Source organism: Akebia trifoliata, chromosome 2 (genome assembly GCF_017979445.1).
Source record: "Akebia trifoliata isolate Shusen 1 chromosome 2, ASM1797944v1, whole genome shotgun sequence".
In the NCBI taxonomy this organism is placed as follows: domain Eukaryota; kingdom Viridiplantae; phylum Streptophyta; class Magnoliopsida; order Ranunculales; family Lardizabalaceae; genus Akebia; species Akebia trifoliata.
Genome location: NC_141376.1, coordinates 10,204,477 through 10,220,079, shown reverse-complemented (window position 1 = coordinate 10,220,079; position 15,603 = coordinate 10,204,477). Strand labels below are relative to the sequence as shown.

Below are 15,603 nucleotides of genomic sequence, written 5' to 3'. Positions count from 1 at the left end.
TCTTTTTTTTTTGTGTGTGGCTGTTTATCTTCTTTGCATTTGCTACTATTAGTTGGGTTACTCTTCATTGTCATAATCAAATAAGGTATTGGAATGTGTAGCATATAAGGTGTTTGGTTAAGTACCCAATAGGTGTTTGATTAAATTACTAAGTGAGCTTTACAAGAGTGTTCACATACACAACAGGTAGAAATTAAAAGCCTATGTCCTTATAGTCTTACAAGTCAATAAATTCAAGCGTTATGCATTGTAATAAATGGCATGGATAGACAAAATAATTTTCAATCATAAACATCAAGATGGATTTGATTTGATTAAATTAGATTTTATTTCCATACAATTAGATTGTTTCAACTTTCAACTATGCCTACTCGTTATCACCATCTGTGACATCCTCTGTGATTGCGGGATTAATTCCTTTATAAGATCAAATCATTAATAAAACTCCTAGGAATTTTCCTAAGGAAATGACTGCAGACAAGTACTATAGCTTATGACACTACAATCTGTATATTAAGGGGACGAAACATTTATCATGTTGCGCAACATAAACAGGACATATGTATTGTTTGGATCAATTCCACATTTCACCCTATAAAAACTCTATTAAGATTCATTGTAATTCAATTCAGTTATCAATAACATGAGAAAACATCTGGCGAAAGCCATCTCCCTATTTTGAACCATAATCTCCTCCACTGAGAGAATCCGTACAAGAAATATCCGAAATTGTTCCTTTCATTATTTTGCAAAATAAGAAACATCTATCACAACATAGGAGAGAGGGAACAATCGACTCAACTAAAAGGGGTGGTGCGGTAGCTAGTAAGTTTCAGCTCAAATCAATCAAGCTCTTGAAAAGGGAGATGCGCTTAAAATGGCTCCAAACCATTTTTATCCCTGAATGCCCTTGTTAATGTGCTTTGTATGATTTTGATGACATGGTTGAGGGTGACACAACCCTGTTTGTTTATCACCAATTAGGGACACTTCTTGATTGCCACAATGTATATGATCTGAATCAAATGTGATTATTTGCAAAAATTATGATGTTTGAGGCTGTTCTGACTTCAGAACATAGGTTTGAAATTTAGTTGATGAGACAAAAATGAGTGGTAATTGCGTATTAGGAAACTAAAATTACCCCATTTTTTCTATAATCAAGGTGATTTAAACAATGCTCGATCAAAAGGAACCCTGTTTTTTTTTTTTTTTCCATCAAACGTTTTAGTCTGGGCACTAGGACAACAATCACATTATTCACTAATGGTGGATTTAATATTCTAAGTGTTGTGACGAGCTTCTGAAGGGAACGTGTTCTGTGTGAACATGAGAAACCATCATTGTGACATGATTTCTACACAAAGATTAGTTTTAGGTTAAAATATGGAAATGGATAAAACTTTTGAGAAATATGCATAACCAGATACAATTTCAAAATATTTACAAAATGTTAAAAATTTACTTGTTAAGAAGCGATAGTTAAACAAATAAGTTCATCGATTGCAAAACTATACATGCACATCTTTTAACAATATGTATAGGTACGAGTTGTGGTTGACTGTTAGGTTGAATCACTTACAGATGGTCAATAAGACAAATAAACAACTCCAGAAGGAATATGGACAAAGCAAAGACTTGCGCGTTGAAAAGTAAAGGCGTGTATTTTGAGTAAAATGGAAATTAAAAACCTCTCTGTGCAGACACTACAAAGAAGGCTAAATAAGGATATAAATAACAAGCACAACCTTCACAGAATAGTTACAAAGATCCGTTCACAAATCTTCGAAGGTTAATCAGACTGCATCGATTATAAGAAAATGAGCTTGAGAATTTAGATTTTTTAATTCAAAGACAGTAACAAGTAAAAGCCAGACCCTATAACCATGTATTCTGCTTGGCCTTCCTTCACAAGCACTATCTATCAAGTATGATCTGATTACTACTAATCCTGTAGGGACTTTTGACACATAACCCAGATACCCCCAAAGCCAACATTCAGTAAAGGCAGATAACCTTGATATCAATATGGTACTTGGGATGTTAGAATAGTCCCACATACGATTGGGATGTGCAATGTATAAAGGGGGGACAATCCTCTTCTTGTAAGCCTGTTTTCAAGGATGAGTTAGGCCCATGGGCTTTAACATGGAATCAGAGCAGGTGCATGTGAGGGATGGGTTGGGTTAGTATCTCCAGCCCTTGCGTGGAGGGGGAGAGCTGAGCTGAGCCTCTCCAGCCCTGGCGTTGAGAGGGAGTGTTAGAATAGTCCTAGATCACGGGGGCAACCCTCTCCTTGAAGCTAGTTTTCAAGGATGAGTTAGACCCATGGGCTGTAAGAGGGAAAGCAAGCTAAATGTAGAAAACAAGGCATTCTCTAATATAAGATGGAAAGAAGACAATTAGTCAATGTAGATGGCAACAACAATCTTATTTGATGAGATGTTCTTAATGATTGTTTTTGTGACTTTCCTCATTTTGGAAATTTCCCACATTGATCCAGAACTTACATGTTATCAAGAAAGCTAGAAACAACCTTGCTTACTCTACCAAGCAAGAAAGACCTAGACAGGACCAACCTTCAAATATGTTATTGATGGACTTAGACAGACAACTAGAGAAACTGAAACAAGACCAAAAGAAGTAGCAGTTCTCAACAAAGAAAATATAATCAGAAATAGATGACGAATGCCACACTAGCAGTCTCTAGACATTCATTAGAAATTGATCAATTTCTTAATAAAATTATGTTAATCTATTCAACCTCGTTTTCAATAAAATGTCTTCAATCCCTTGTTAGGGTATCAGTGCTAACACTACATCTCAGGTTCAAATTTGGAATGAGCAACTAAGAAAACGGACTATCTAGGAGCCTAAGAAAAAGGGTAGCAAAGAAAAAGTTGTTACGAAGTGGGCACCAAGGAAAAAATTACTTGGTGGCCAAAAAAGAAGGATACCAGAGTAAAAACCATTATAGAGTTGGTTGCTGGCTGCCATATACAATCGTTGCCAAGCGTTGTGGGAAGAGGTTGCATGGACCGAAAGACCATGTCGAGCCTAGACTTATCCTCTCATTTGGGCCATGTGGACTGCTTAGGTCCAAATGGCACCTCAGCCCTATAGGTTTATCGTCTAGATTAGATTTATTAAAAATATAATTAAAAAAACACCTTTTTTGTGCCAAATCTCAAATTTTAAAATGGACAGTCACAAATTTAAAAATTAAATCCACTGGTGAAAATGTCTTTTACAAAATTTCCTTTTTGGGTGTTCATAAATTTTTATGCTCTACATTCATGTGGCATGTGATCGCATTTTTGGGTGCCACATGGAGATGTAGTCCATATAGATATGTGCTCTTTCAATCTATATAACCCATATTTTCACATGGTGAAAATGTCTTTTTTAAAATTTCTTTTTTGGGTGTTCGTAAAGTTTTATGCTCTACATTCATGTGGCACTTGACCGTATTTTTGGGTGCCACATGGAGATGCAGTCCATATGTATAGGTGCTCATTTGGTATGGGATTTGTTTGGGTGACATCTTAAACTAAGGCGAGTGTCATAGGCACCTTGCGATTTAGCTTGGGCACCCACCTATGCCATTGCCAAAGTTTTTTGTCCTATATGGATTAGAAGTTTTGAAATGAGCTGATTTTGTGAGGATGATTCTCCTCAAAAGTGATTTTAAAAAAAAAAAAAAAAAAAAATGAATGGTCCACAATTCTTCAACTTATTTTGATGGGTTAAAAGTAAGGGTGTCAATAGATGGGTTTGGGTCGGGATTGGTAGATTCCTAACTCAGCCCTAAAGAGATGGGTTCTATGTAGACCAGCCTGATAGTAGTGTTGGGCCCATGTCAACTAAGCCCTAGCCTGGCCCTAATAGGCTCGGGCTTTGCTCATGCCGAATAAAATGACTAAAATGTAATATTTTTAATGGAAAAAAAAATGCATTTTTCAAATAACGTTTTTTGTGCTTGAAGACCATCCAATCGACATTGAAATTAATGTCTTATTAACCTATAATGTTCATGGATGAGGGTTAAATTGTAGCTAAACAATATATTTTACTTTTATTAGAAAGATATTTTTCTAATTAAATATATTATAAATATTTTTATAAGATTGAGTAGCGGGCTGGGCATTATAGGGCCCTAGCCCAACCCAGATTTTATGGGTTAAAAGTTACTAAGCTCGGCCCTTCCTTTGTGGGCTCCATATGAAGGCCCTAGCTCTTGTTTTGTCGGACAAGCTGGGCTAGCGAGCTGATGAGCTTAATTAACACCCTTAGGTAGAAGTTTCATAATAGGCTGATTTTCTGTGAAGATGATCTGCTCACCATAAAGATTATCCTCAACAAAAATCAGCTCATTCTGAAACTTCTAACCTATATAGAACAAAAAAAAAACTTTGTTGCCCTAGCTAAATTGCTAAGTGTCTTTAACAATCGCCTAAATTGGCAATTATTTTTACACAATCTCTTAGATGGTATCCATTTTTTTAATGTTTTCTACAACACATGCTGTTGGATCTTGTAAAATGGATGACATCCAAGTGATGTAAAAATTATTATCATTTGTAGATGTCCACTGAATACGATCTTTTATATATATATATATGGGTCCCTTTCAGCAACAAACATTTTGACAAACATTTTGGCAAAACATTTTTCAAAACATGGGTTAGAGGTTTTGGAATGGGCTGATTTTTGGTGAGGATGATCTCTACGGTGAGGAGATCATCCTCATCAAAAATCAGCCCATTCCAAAACTTCTAGCCCCAAGTTAACAGGTTGAAAAATTGTGAACCGTCCATTTTTTGTAAACCATTTTTGATGGGTTAGAAGTTTTGGAATGGGTTGATTTTTGGTGATGATGATCTATTCCCTGTAGAGATCATCCCCACCAAAAATCAGCCCATTCCAAAACCTGTAACCCATATCTTCAAAAATGTTTTGCCAAAATGTTTGTCAAAATGTTTGTTGCTAAACATTTCCCTATATATATATATATATATATATATATATATATATATATATATATAAACAAATAAGCCCTTTAGATACATGTGCATTTGCATATGCACCTTTGAGTAATAATTAAAAAAATAACTACAAAAACAAATAACCCTACTTACAGAAAGTGTGGTTTATGGGACATGGCATGAACGGGAGATTTGGAGAGACAAATGGTATTCTAAGAAGTCACTTGCCTTGCCTCTGCTTGTGGGCCTACATCAACAATAAAAAATAAATAAAAATAAAAAATCAATTTCAGAATTGGTGTTAGATCCCTAAGTATTGGATCCCGAAGAGCCTGGTCATAACAAAAAGAATTGCGATCCAATATCCTATAAGCAAATACAGTGTCTACTTAGTACGTTGTTATTGGAGTTGTGGACTGTGTCATATAAAAATGACTTGGTCAGGAGTCGTATGTGTCTTAAACTCCTACCAAAACACGCCACATAGACAATGTTCTTATTCTATAGGAACGGGACACCGTTCTGAATCCTGACTCCTTTTCGAAAATCTCTAGGAATCTTCTGTCTCCTCCTCCCAACAAAGCGGTACTCTTGACGCTGTGTGGATCTTAAAATATAATATATATACCACCACATACATTCACACAACTTTACCACTACTCCCATCTCTCTCTCACACTCTCGTGTGAAGCTAAAATGACGAAATCTCCAGAAGAGGAACACCCACAAAAGGTGTTTGGATGGGCAGCGAAAGATGCGTCTGGTGTCCTCTCCCCATTTAAATTCTCTAGAAGGTATACTTATATAGTTTGTCTCTGTCGTGTACCATATCCGTCACTAATGGAGTTGTGCTCTCATCATGTGAACTCTTTCACGTAAGAAATGATTCTCGGAAGCGTATCTACTTTTGATTGGGCCAACATAGTTCGCTTACATAAAAATCATAATTTCTTCCGAGAATTGGGAGGACTGATAGGTGTCTTTAAAATAAAAAATAATAATTGACAGGGACCTTTCCAAGGGCGGAGCAAGGATTTTCTTGTAGTGGGGGCAAACTATGATTAGTTGTATAGTTGAAGAACTTGAATGAAGGGTGGTGAGGGTGTGGGGGCAAAAATTGGAGGGAGATGAGGGTGTGGGGGCAAATGGGGAGAGAGGTGAGGGAGTGAGGACAAATGGGATATGTAATTAGTTGAAAATATAGGGGTGTCTCAAAGTTCTGTGGGGCAATTGACCCATCAGCTCCTTACTAGCTCCGCCCCTGACATTTCCTTTAATAATATTAAGTTGATTCGGTATAGGATTTATATTTTTAAAATAAGACTATAATTATTTTATTAGGTAACAAATAATTTAAATTGAAATTTAATATTATAGAGAGAATCTATGCCTTCTTAGTAAAAGTAGTGTGGCAATTGAAGCTCTCATATTATATTATGAAAATAAAAAATTAAGAAAAATATTTATGTTTTTTAAAATTTTTTAAATCAAATTCTGATCAAATTATTGGTCCATCATCTGTTAGTTCATGAAATATTGCAAGAAGTTAGTTTGATTGATGATTTCTGTTGGATTTGAGAATATTTTAATAAAAATTGTTATGTATGTGAACACCCTTGTGAAATTCACTCAGTAATTTGATCAAATATCTATTAGGTACTTAACTAAATATCTTATATACTACACCTTCCAAGACCTTGTTTGATAATAGTAATGAAGGATAACCTAATTAATTTTAGAAAATACAAAGAATATAAACAACCATAGAAATAAAAGATTAAGAACACAATACCCCAACACGATATTTTATGTGGTTCACCAAAAGGGTATTCCACGAAGGTAGCATTGAAGTTCGATTTCACTATAAAGAAAATAGGTTAAATCAATACAAGGACTCCAATTTCTATTTTATATAAAGTTCTTTAATATCTTTAGTATTTGAATGAAGGAAGGTGGAGAAGAAGTGGTTTGACACCAAAATTGAGCAACGATATTTAAATTTAGAGTGAGTAACATTAAAATGTACATTGATTCTCACATTGTTGTTGTGGAGGTGCAAACATAACCATAGATACTTTTCACTCGTTTCTTGATGAAAGCATCTATGGTTTTGTACATACATCCACATCAACGATGTGAGAATATATGTACATTTTAATGTTACTTCGGCATTTTCTTTAAATTTAATATAATTAAAGTCATTTTAGAAGAAAAAAAAACATGAAAATTGCAACCTACAACCATAAAATTATTTGCTTACTTTTCAAAATTATCCTCTTTCATCACTATGTGATCATCAAAAACCCTTTAATCAATATTTTAAATTAAAAATAAATCCTCTTAATATATGTGTGTTTGCACATACCACCTCCTAGTTTATATAAATTATGCATTGAAACTGAAAATGGTTCATCTCTTCTAAAAATTTATTACTTGTAAAGAAGATGCTTTTTAATTTTTGAAAAAAAATGACTAACTTACATCTTTAATGGAATAAGTTATAATTAAGTTGATACTTAGTACATAGCATATTATTATTTTTTTTATTATAAGGGAAAACGCTTTATAATGATTTTGAATTTTTTTTTCCCTTGACTATTCTTGAGAACCGGAACTGATGGGGGTTCTGATTACACTTATTTTAAAGTCAGAATTGGAGCCAACAAGAACTGGAATTATAATGGTTACAGTTTTAAGTATCTTAGACCCATTGACACCCCTACCAAGGAGTTCTCAATTGAGGATGATCTTGGAAAGCACATCTCCATGACCCAATAGTCCTATATAGCCGATTGTTCATATTTTAATCTTTTCTGGATAAATTATTTAATCATTCCTTAATATCTATGATTTAGCCATGGGCAATGTAATTGATCGATTTAATTTGTTTGCAGGGCTAATGGGGACAATGACATTACCATAAAGATACTCTTCTGTGGAATCTGCCATACAGACCTTCACTCCATTAAGAATAACTGGGGCATTTCTGTCTATCCGATGGTTCCTGAGTACTCTCATCTTTTTATTTTCATCATAAGGGTTTAAATGGGTCAGACTTGGGCAGGATTTGAGAATATCCATATTCAGATTTGGATTTTTTATTTAGATCAGAAACCATATTCTAATCCACTTGAATCCTACTAGATAAAACTTATCCAAATTATTTCGTTTTCGCATAGATAAATTGGATCCAAATCATGTTGAGAAAACAAGGGCAATCGAACCAAGAAATGAATCGAAATGAAATACAAATCACACACAGAAACATAAATTTTTACATGACTCTCTCAAGTTTGAGGTACATTTATGGATCGCACTGATTTCACCATGGAGAGAAAACTCACAATTACAGATTACACCCTCTTACTAAGATTATTAAGAACAAGAAATATAAATATCCCAGGAAATCAAATTAGGGTTATATATAATATTAGTGAAACAATGAAAATACTCCTGGATAAAATTTCTTTCGGGGGTGAGAACGTGTGGCTTGATTAACAATACCTCCTTATTGACCGATATTCTTAGGCTCCACAACAACTCGGCCCAACTTGTATTTCTTGATTTGGGCTAGGTAAAATAATTCCAGTCCCTTCCAACCTTTTTTTTGTGCTATACTTTTCTTCCAATGCTATTCTATTTTATCGATATAATCCTTTTATTTTATTAGAATTCACAGTGCATTAAAATAATAGAAAATAATATTTTGAAAAACCCAAAAACATAATTTTTAAATAAATATATCATTTGGATCTAGATGGATATAGGGATGGATCCATATTTGATTCAGATCAAGTGACATCAAACCATCTTCGACCCATTTTTTGATTTGGATCTACTCCAATGGCCCAAACCCCCATAAATTCGAATTTCGGATCACTTAGATTTTAGATACAATCTGACCCATTTTATGAATCCATAATCTTTCCTTGGTCATTTACCATGGAATCATGATTTTAACGAATAACACATCCTGTAATGGTACTAGTATTGATTATGTTTCTTTTTTACTTTTTGGAAAGAATCATGCTGGAGTAATGATTGCACCTCATATCGCACTTTCTTGACGTGGAAGTGTGTAGGAATCATAGATTGCTTTTTCACTCATATCTCGATGAAAAACATAAGTGATTCTTGCAGTAAAGTGCAATTTGAGGTACAAGCTTGAGGTCACTTCAACATTATTCTTTTGGAATGTATCAGGATCCATAACCGTGTCAGTTTCCTAGTAGGAGCAGAATCTATGTGGCATCTTTTGCTAGGACCGTTGGAGTTTAAAGGAAAAGGGAAGCAAATCCTCTATAGCAAGAGGTTCTTGTAGCACACTTTCAACGGTTGAAAGAACGCCACGTCAGTGATGCAATTAAATTGCAAACCTAAAATATTAGGAGTTTAGTAGCCGTTATTTGTAAACACACGGCTGGGGTGTCAATTTTTTTCTAGTATGACTCTCTCTTATCTATTGAAAGTGTGGTACAGGAACTTGTGTCACAGGGGATCTGCTTCCATTTAAAAGACCCCAGGCTCCTAATTAAGCCGTTTTCTACATGATCACAGCCACATGTGATTAATCTCCAATCAAAAAGTGCCCCATAGAAACTCTAGGTTGCTATCGGAACAGGACACCATTCTGGATCACGACTTATTAGTTCCTTTAACTGTGTTTATAAACTATATTTAATGCTGCATGTAACGACTGTTACCAATTACCATGTTACAGTACAACATCACTTAAACATTATTTATTCATCTAACATTAGAACTCAATATTCATTTTGAAACACATTTCTCTTCAAACCATTTTCATCTAATATATGATCAATGGACTCATAATAAAAGTTAAGCGAAGAGATTAGCGAACAACTTTGCTGGATTCACTTGACCTTTTAAAAGACGTGCTTCCTATCCACCTAGTAACTCATAATACCAAAATCAACAATATTAACCAGTTGTGTAGACATGAGATTGTAGGCCTAGTGACAGAGGTGGGACGCAACATAACCAAATTAAAAGTGGGGGATAAAGCAGGTGCATGGTTGGATCTTGTCATTCATGTGATAGTTGCGCTCAGGACTTAGAGAATTACTGCCCCAAATTTATACTCACCTACAATGCTGACTACGTTGATGGCACGAGAACATATGGTGGATATTCCGATAAGATTGTTGTGGATGAACACTTTGTTGTCCATTTTCCGGACAACATGCCACTAGATGCGGGTGCACTGCTGTTGTGCGCTGGTATTACAGTCTACAGCCCAATGAAATTCTATGGATTCAGTGATCCTGGTAAACATTTGGGTGTAGTGGGGCTTGGTGGACTTGGTCATGTGGCTGTGAAGTTTGCCAAGCCTTTTGGGATGAAGGTCACAGTAATCAGCACTTCTGCTAGCAAGAAGAAGGAAGCAATCGAACAACTGGGTGCAGACTCTTTCTTAGTCAGCCGTGATCCAGAGGAGATGCAGGTAAATAAATATATGTTGAAAAAATATGGTCAAATTAGAATCGATACAATGGTAAACCTACTTGATTCCAGACCCAATGTGGTCGAACTTGATAGAATAATATGTTACAATTCAACACCAGCCCAAATTGGGAAAAGCCCACATTTATTGTCCAAGCTCAATAGTTATTTATAGCCCAATTTCTAGAATCTTCCTAGAGAAAACTCTAGATGTCTTTAGATAAGAGGAAAATAGAAGATTCCAGAATTATAGATATTTTGGTAGAAAACTCTAGACTAATAGATATTTTTAGAAAGTTCTAGATGACAAAATTATAACCATTAGATTAAGAATGTGTTGGCACAATCCTAACCATTAGTTAAGGAGGTGCCACTAGTATAAATAGGGGTGAGTCCTCTCATTTTGTAATCAAGTAGTAAGAAACAAGTTGTGAGAAATAAGTTGTGAGTAAGAGGTCTTGAGAGGTTGTAAAAAGTGTGAGTGTTTGTAAAAGTGTATTCTTCTTAATAGAGTGTTATTTTCTTCTTTAACTTGTGAGTGATATTTTTATTGAGGGTATAGTACAAGTAAATCGTTTACTTGTTTATATCCAACATTTGAGTATTTAGAGTCGAGTACTCTAGATTTTTTCTCAACAATTGGTATCAGAGCCAGGTTGGCAAGGATCGATTTTGGTGGAGTTATCTTGAGTCGTGAGGAGTTTACTACTCAACAAGATCGTTAGTCAAGTTTGTTCCGTTCAGTCGAAGCTCTGTCAGCACGATGGGTGACCTTCAAGTAGTTGGAGGAATCAAGAAGCTCAACAACTAAAACTACAACACGTGAGCAACATGCATGGAGTCTTACCTACAAGGTCAAGACTTTTGGGAGATTGTCGGTGGTAGTGAAGTTACACAACCGACAACAGAAGATGCCAATGGCATCTTGAGAAAATGGAAGATTAAAGCAGGCAAGGCGATGTTTGCTTTAAAAACTACAATTGAAGAAGAAATGTTAGAGCACATTCGAGATGTCAAAACACCGAAAGAAGCATGGGATACCTTCGCTACACTCTTTTCAAAGAAGAACGATATAAAGTTACAACTTCTCGAGAACGAGCTGCTATCAATGGCGCAACGTGATATGACGATCGCCCAATACTTTCATAAGGTGAAGTCAATATGCCGTGAAATTTCAGAGTTAGATCCGAACGCTGCTATTGGAGAAACCAGGATAAAAAGAATAATTATCCATGGTTTGCGACCTGAATACCGAGGCTTTGTTGCTGCAGTACAAGGATGGCCGACACAACCATCACTTGTTGAGTTCAAAAATTTGCTTGTTGGTCAAGAAGCTTTGGCTAAGCAAATGGGAGGAGTCTCGTTGAAGGATAAGGAAGAAGCACTTTACACAAGCAAAAGTAAAGGTAGCTTCAAGCAGTACGTCAGAGGTGGATCTAAAACGAATGGTGACAAGATAAGAGGTCATCAAAGAGAGGGAGGCTCTCGTCCAGGGGGAGCTTCAAAGAATCACGGTAATAGTAGAAGGTTCGAAGGCGATTGCTACAACTGCGGGAAGAAGGGCCACATGGCGAAAGACTGCTGGTCTAAGAAAAAGCATGCTGAAAGTAATGCTGCTACTTCCAGTTCTAAAGAGAAAATTAAAGATGAATGGGATGCTGAAGCATCGTTTGTAAAGGAAGAAGAAGAAGTAGCTCTTACAGCTACATCTGAACGGATTGACTACGAGAATGACTGGATTGTAGACTCGGGGTGCTCAAATCACATGACAGGTGGTAGACAGAAGTTGCAAAACTTGTCTGAGTACAAGGGAAGTCGTGTGGTGGTGACGGCTGACAACTCAAGGTTACCGATAGCTCACATCGGTAAGACGATACTCACACCTCGTTATAATTCTAACCAGGTGCCACTTCAAGATGTCTACCATGTTTCAGGAATGAAGAAAAATTTGTTATCCGTAGCTCAATTAACATCATCAGGCTACTATGTCTTGTTCGGTCCCCAAGATGTGAAGGTATATCGTGACATCAAAATCTCAGAAAAGCCAACGATGGAGGGACGACGATTGGAGTTAGTTTACGTAATGTCAGCAGAGTCTGCATATGTAGACAAGACAAGAAAGAACGAGACAGCAGATTTGTGGCACATGCGGTTGAGTCATGTTAGCTATTCCAAGCTAAGTGTAATGGTAAAGAAGTCGATGCTTAAGGGACTTCCTCAGCTTGACGTGAGAATAGACACGGTCTGTGCGGGATGTCAGTATGGTAAAGCACATCAATTGCCATACGAGAAATCGAAGTTTAAAGCAAAGGAACCATTAGAGTTAGTTCACTCTGATGTGTTCGGGCCAGTCAAGCAACCATCAATTGGCGGAATGCGGTACATGGTAACCTTCATTGATGACTTCTCTAAGTATGTGTGGGTTTTCTTTATGAAAGAAAAATCTGAAACATTTTCAAAGTTTAAAGAGTTCAAAGAGATAGTTGAAGGAGAAGTAGGAAAGAAGATCTGTTGCTTGCGCACAGACAACGGAGGAGAATATAGCTCGGACGAGTTCTCTCTATACCTACGAGAATGCAAAATACGTCGTCAGTATACATGTGCCAATACACCACAACAGAATGGTGTAGCAGAAAGAAAGAATCGACATCTTACAGAAACTTGTCGGAGTATGCTACATGCAAAGAATGTACCGGGAAAATTTTGGGCCGAAGCTATGAGAACAGCAGCCCATGTGATCAACAGACTTCCTCAACCAAGGTTAGAGTTTGTTTCACCCTTTGAAAAACTGTGGGACATAAAGCCTACAGTTAGCTACTTTCGAGTATTCGGATGTGTATGCTATGTATTTGTTCCTGATCATTTACGTAGCAAGTTCGATAAGAAAGCAGTCAGGTGTATCTTTGTTGGATAAGATAATCAGAGAAAGGGGTAGAGATGCTGTGATCCTACAACTGGAAGGTGTTATACATCGCGAGATGTGGTATTCGACGAAGCATCTTCTTGGTGGTCCTCAGGAAAAGAGGTGTTGCCAAACTCAATAGAATTCGAAGACAAACTACAACAAAAGATGGAGGAGCACACTGTCAACATTCAACCAAGTTCAGATGAGGCTGGAGATCTGCATGACAGTGATGGTGATCAAGAGTTGGCCCAGAATCCTTGGGAAACTGGTGTATATCAACAAGAAGATCATCATGAAGAAACGGAATTATCAACTCCACAGTCACAACTAAGAAGGTCAAACAGAATTCGTAAACCAAATCCCAAATATGCCAATGCAACCATAGTTGAAGAAGCAACTGCTAAAGAACCTGAGATATTTGAAGAAATCACAGCATTAAAGCAAAATCAGACCTGGGATCTGGTGTCAAAGACAAAAGATGTGAAACCCATAAAACGTTGTCCAGATGGATCGATAGAGAGGTACAAGACTAGATTGGTGACTCGAGGATTTTCTCAACAACATGATGAAACATATAGTCAGGTGGAAAACTCACAAAAGGATCGAGTACTGGCAAAGTTCAAAAAATTTCGTCGTCAACTCAACATGGTGCAAAGAGTAAGAGCTGGTGTTGAGGGGGAGTGTTACAATTCAACACCAGTCCAAATTGGGAAAAGCCCACATTTATTGTCCAAGCTCAATAGTTATTTATAGCCCAATTTCTAGAATCTTCCTAGAGAAAACTCTAGATGTCTTTAGATAAGAGGAAAATAGAAGATTCCAGAATTATAGATATTTTGGTAGAAAACTCTAAACTAATAGATATTTTTAGAAAGTTCTAGATGACAAAATTATAACCACTAGATTAAGAATGTGTTGGCACAATCCTAACCATTAGTTAAGGAGGTGCCACTAGTATAAATAGGGGTGAGTCCTCTCATTTTGTAATCAAGTAGTAAGAAACAAGTTATGAGAAATAAGTTGTGAGTAAGAGGTCTTGAGAGGTTGTAAAAAGTGTGAGTGTTTGTAAAAGTGTATTCTTCTTAATAGAGTGTTATTTTCTTTTTTAACTTGTGAGTGATATTTTTATTGAGGGTATAGTACAAGTAAATCGTTTACTTGTTTATATCCAACATTTGAGTATTTAGAGTCGAGTACTCTAGATTTTTCCTCAACATAATATACATGGTTTCTCGATCATTTGATTGTGTTAATAAGTGTTGTTGCATTGTTGAACCTTATAGTGCATTTGTTGCATGTTATTAATTTCTTAGGCTGCGATGGGGACCCTGAATGGTATTATCGACACAGTCTCTGCTGTTCTCACCCTCTACTTCCGTTGCTCGGACTATTGAAGACTCAAGGGAAGTTGGTTATGTTGGGTATTCCTGAGAAGCCGCTAGAGCTACCACTTTTCCCTTTGGTTATGGGTAAGTTGTCGTAGTCATTGTCATCATCATCATTGTTAAGTTGGAATGGAAAAATTGTGTTGTCAACTGTTATGAATATACTATCGATATATATTTAGTATCTTGGTTTCATGCTTCATGGTGTTCTTGCTAACAATCAAAATGTTGATTTTGATTTGATAGGTAGGCGGATTATTGCAGGGAGTGCAATGGGGGGAATGAAAGAAACACAAGAGATGATAGATTTTGCTGCGAAACACAATATAACAGCAGATATAGAGGTTATATCGATGGACTACGTGAATAAAGCTTTTGAACGACTTGCCATAGGTGATGTTAAATATCGTTTTGTCATCGATGTGGCAAACACACTCACTTCTTAAGCCAATTTGCAGGATATTACTGCTTGAATGTGTTAGAATATTTGGTATGATGCAATGTAATAAGGTGTAGCGATACACCAACTCTTTTAGGATGAGATCTAGGTTCTATCCAATTTTGTTTATCCAATCGGTTAAGATTTCTTATGTTTTCTATATAAACCCTCTTTAGGGTATTGTATCCCATTATTGGATTATTCAATTTATCAAGAAGAAACCACATTTCAGTTCTTCACATGATCAGAATGTTGCTACATTTCTATGAGTGCGTCTTTAAATGAGAAGATGTCTCTTCTTTCAGCTGATAAGCATGCGTGAAATGTCTCTTACGTGGGAGCAAGCGTGATTCTTTTGTAGCTCTTATCAACGTTTGAGGGTGTGCCACATTATCACGACAATTGTATCCAATCATTTAAATTTAG

At 36.3% G+C, this 15,603-nt stretch overlaps 1 pseudogene across 1 annotated transcript; it reads left to right on the top strand.

Annotated features, from left to right (window-relative positions):
* The first annotated feature begins 5,681 nt into the window (after window positions 1–5,681).
* LOC147409457 (8-hydroxygeraniol dehydrogenase-like) lies at window positions 5,682–15,364 on the top strand (annotated as a pseudogene). Its single transcript, XR_015183057.1, has 5 exons — window positions 5,682–5,779; window positions 7,880–7,993; window positions 9,943–10,449; window positions 14,667–14,822; window positions 14,985–15,364. The product of XR_015183057.1 is annotated as an 8-hydroxygeraniol dehydrogenase-like (transcript).
* The last annotated feature ends 239 nt before the right edge of the window (window positions 15,365–15,603 follow it).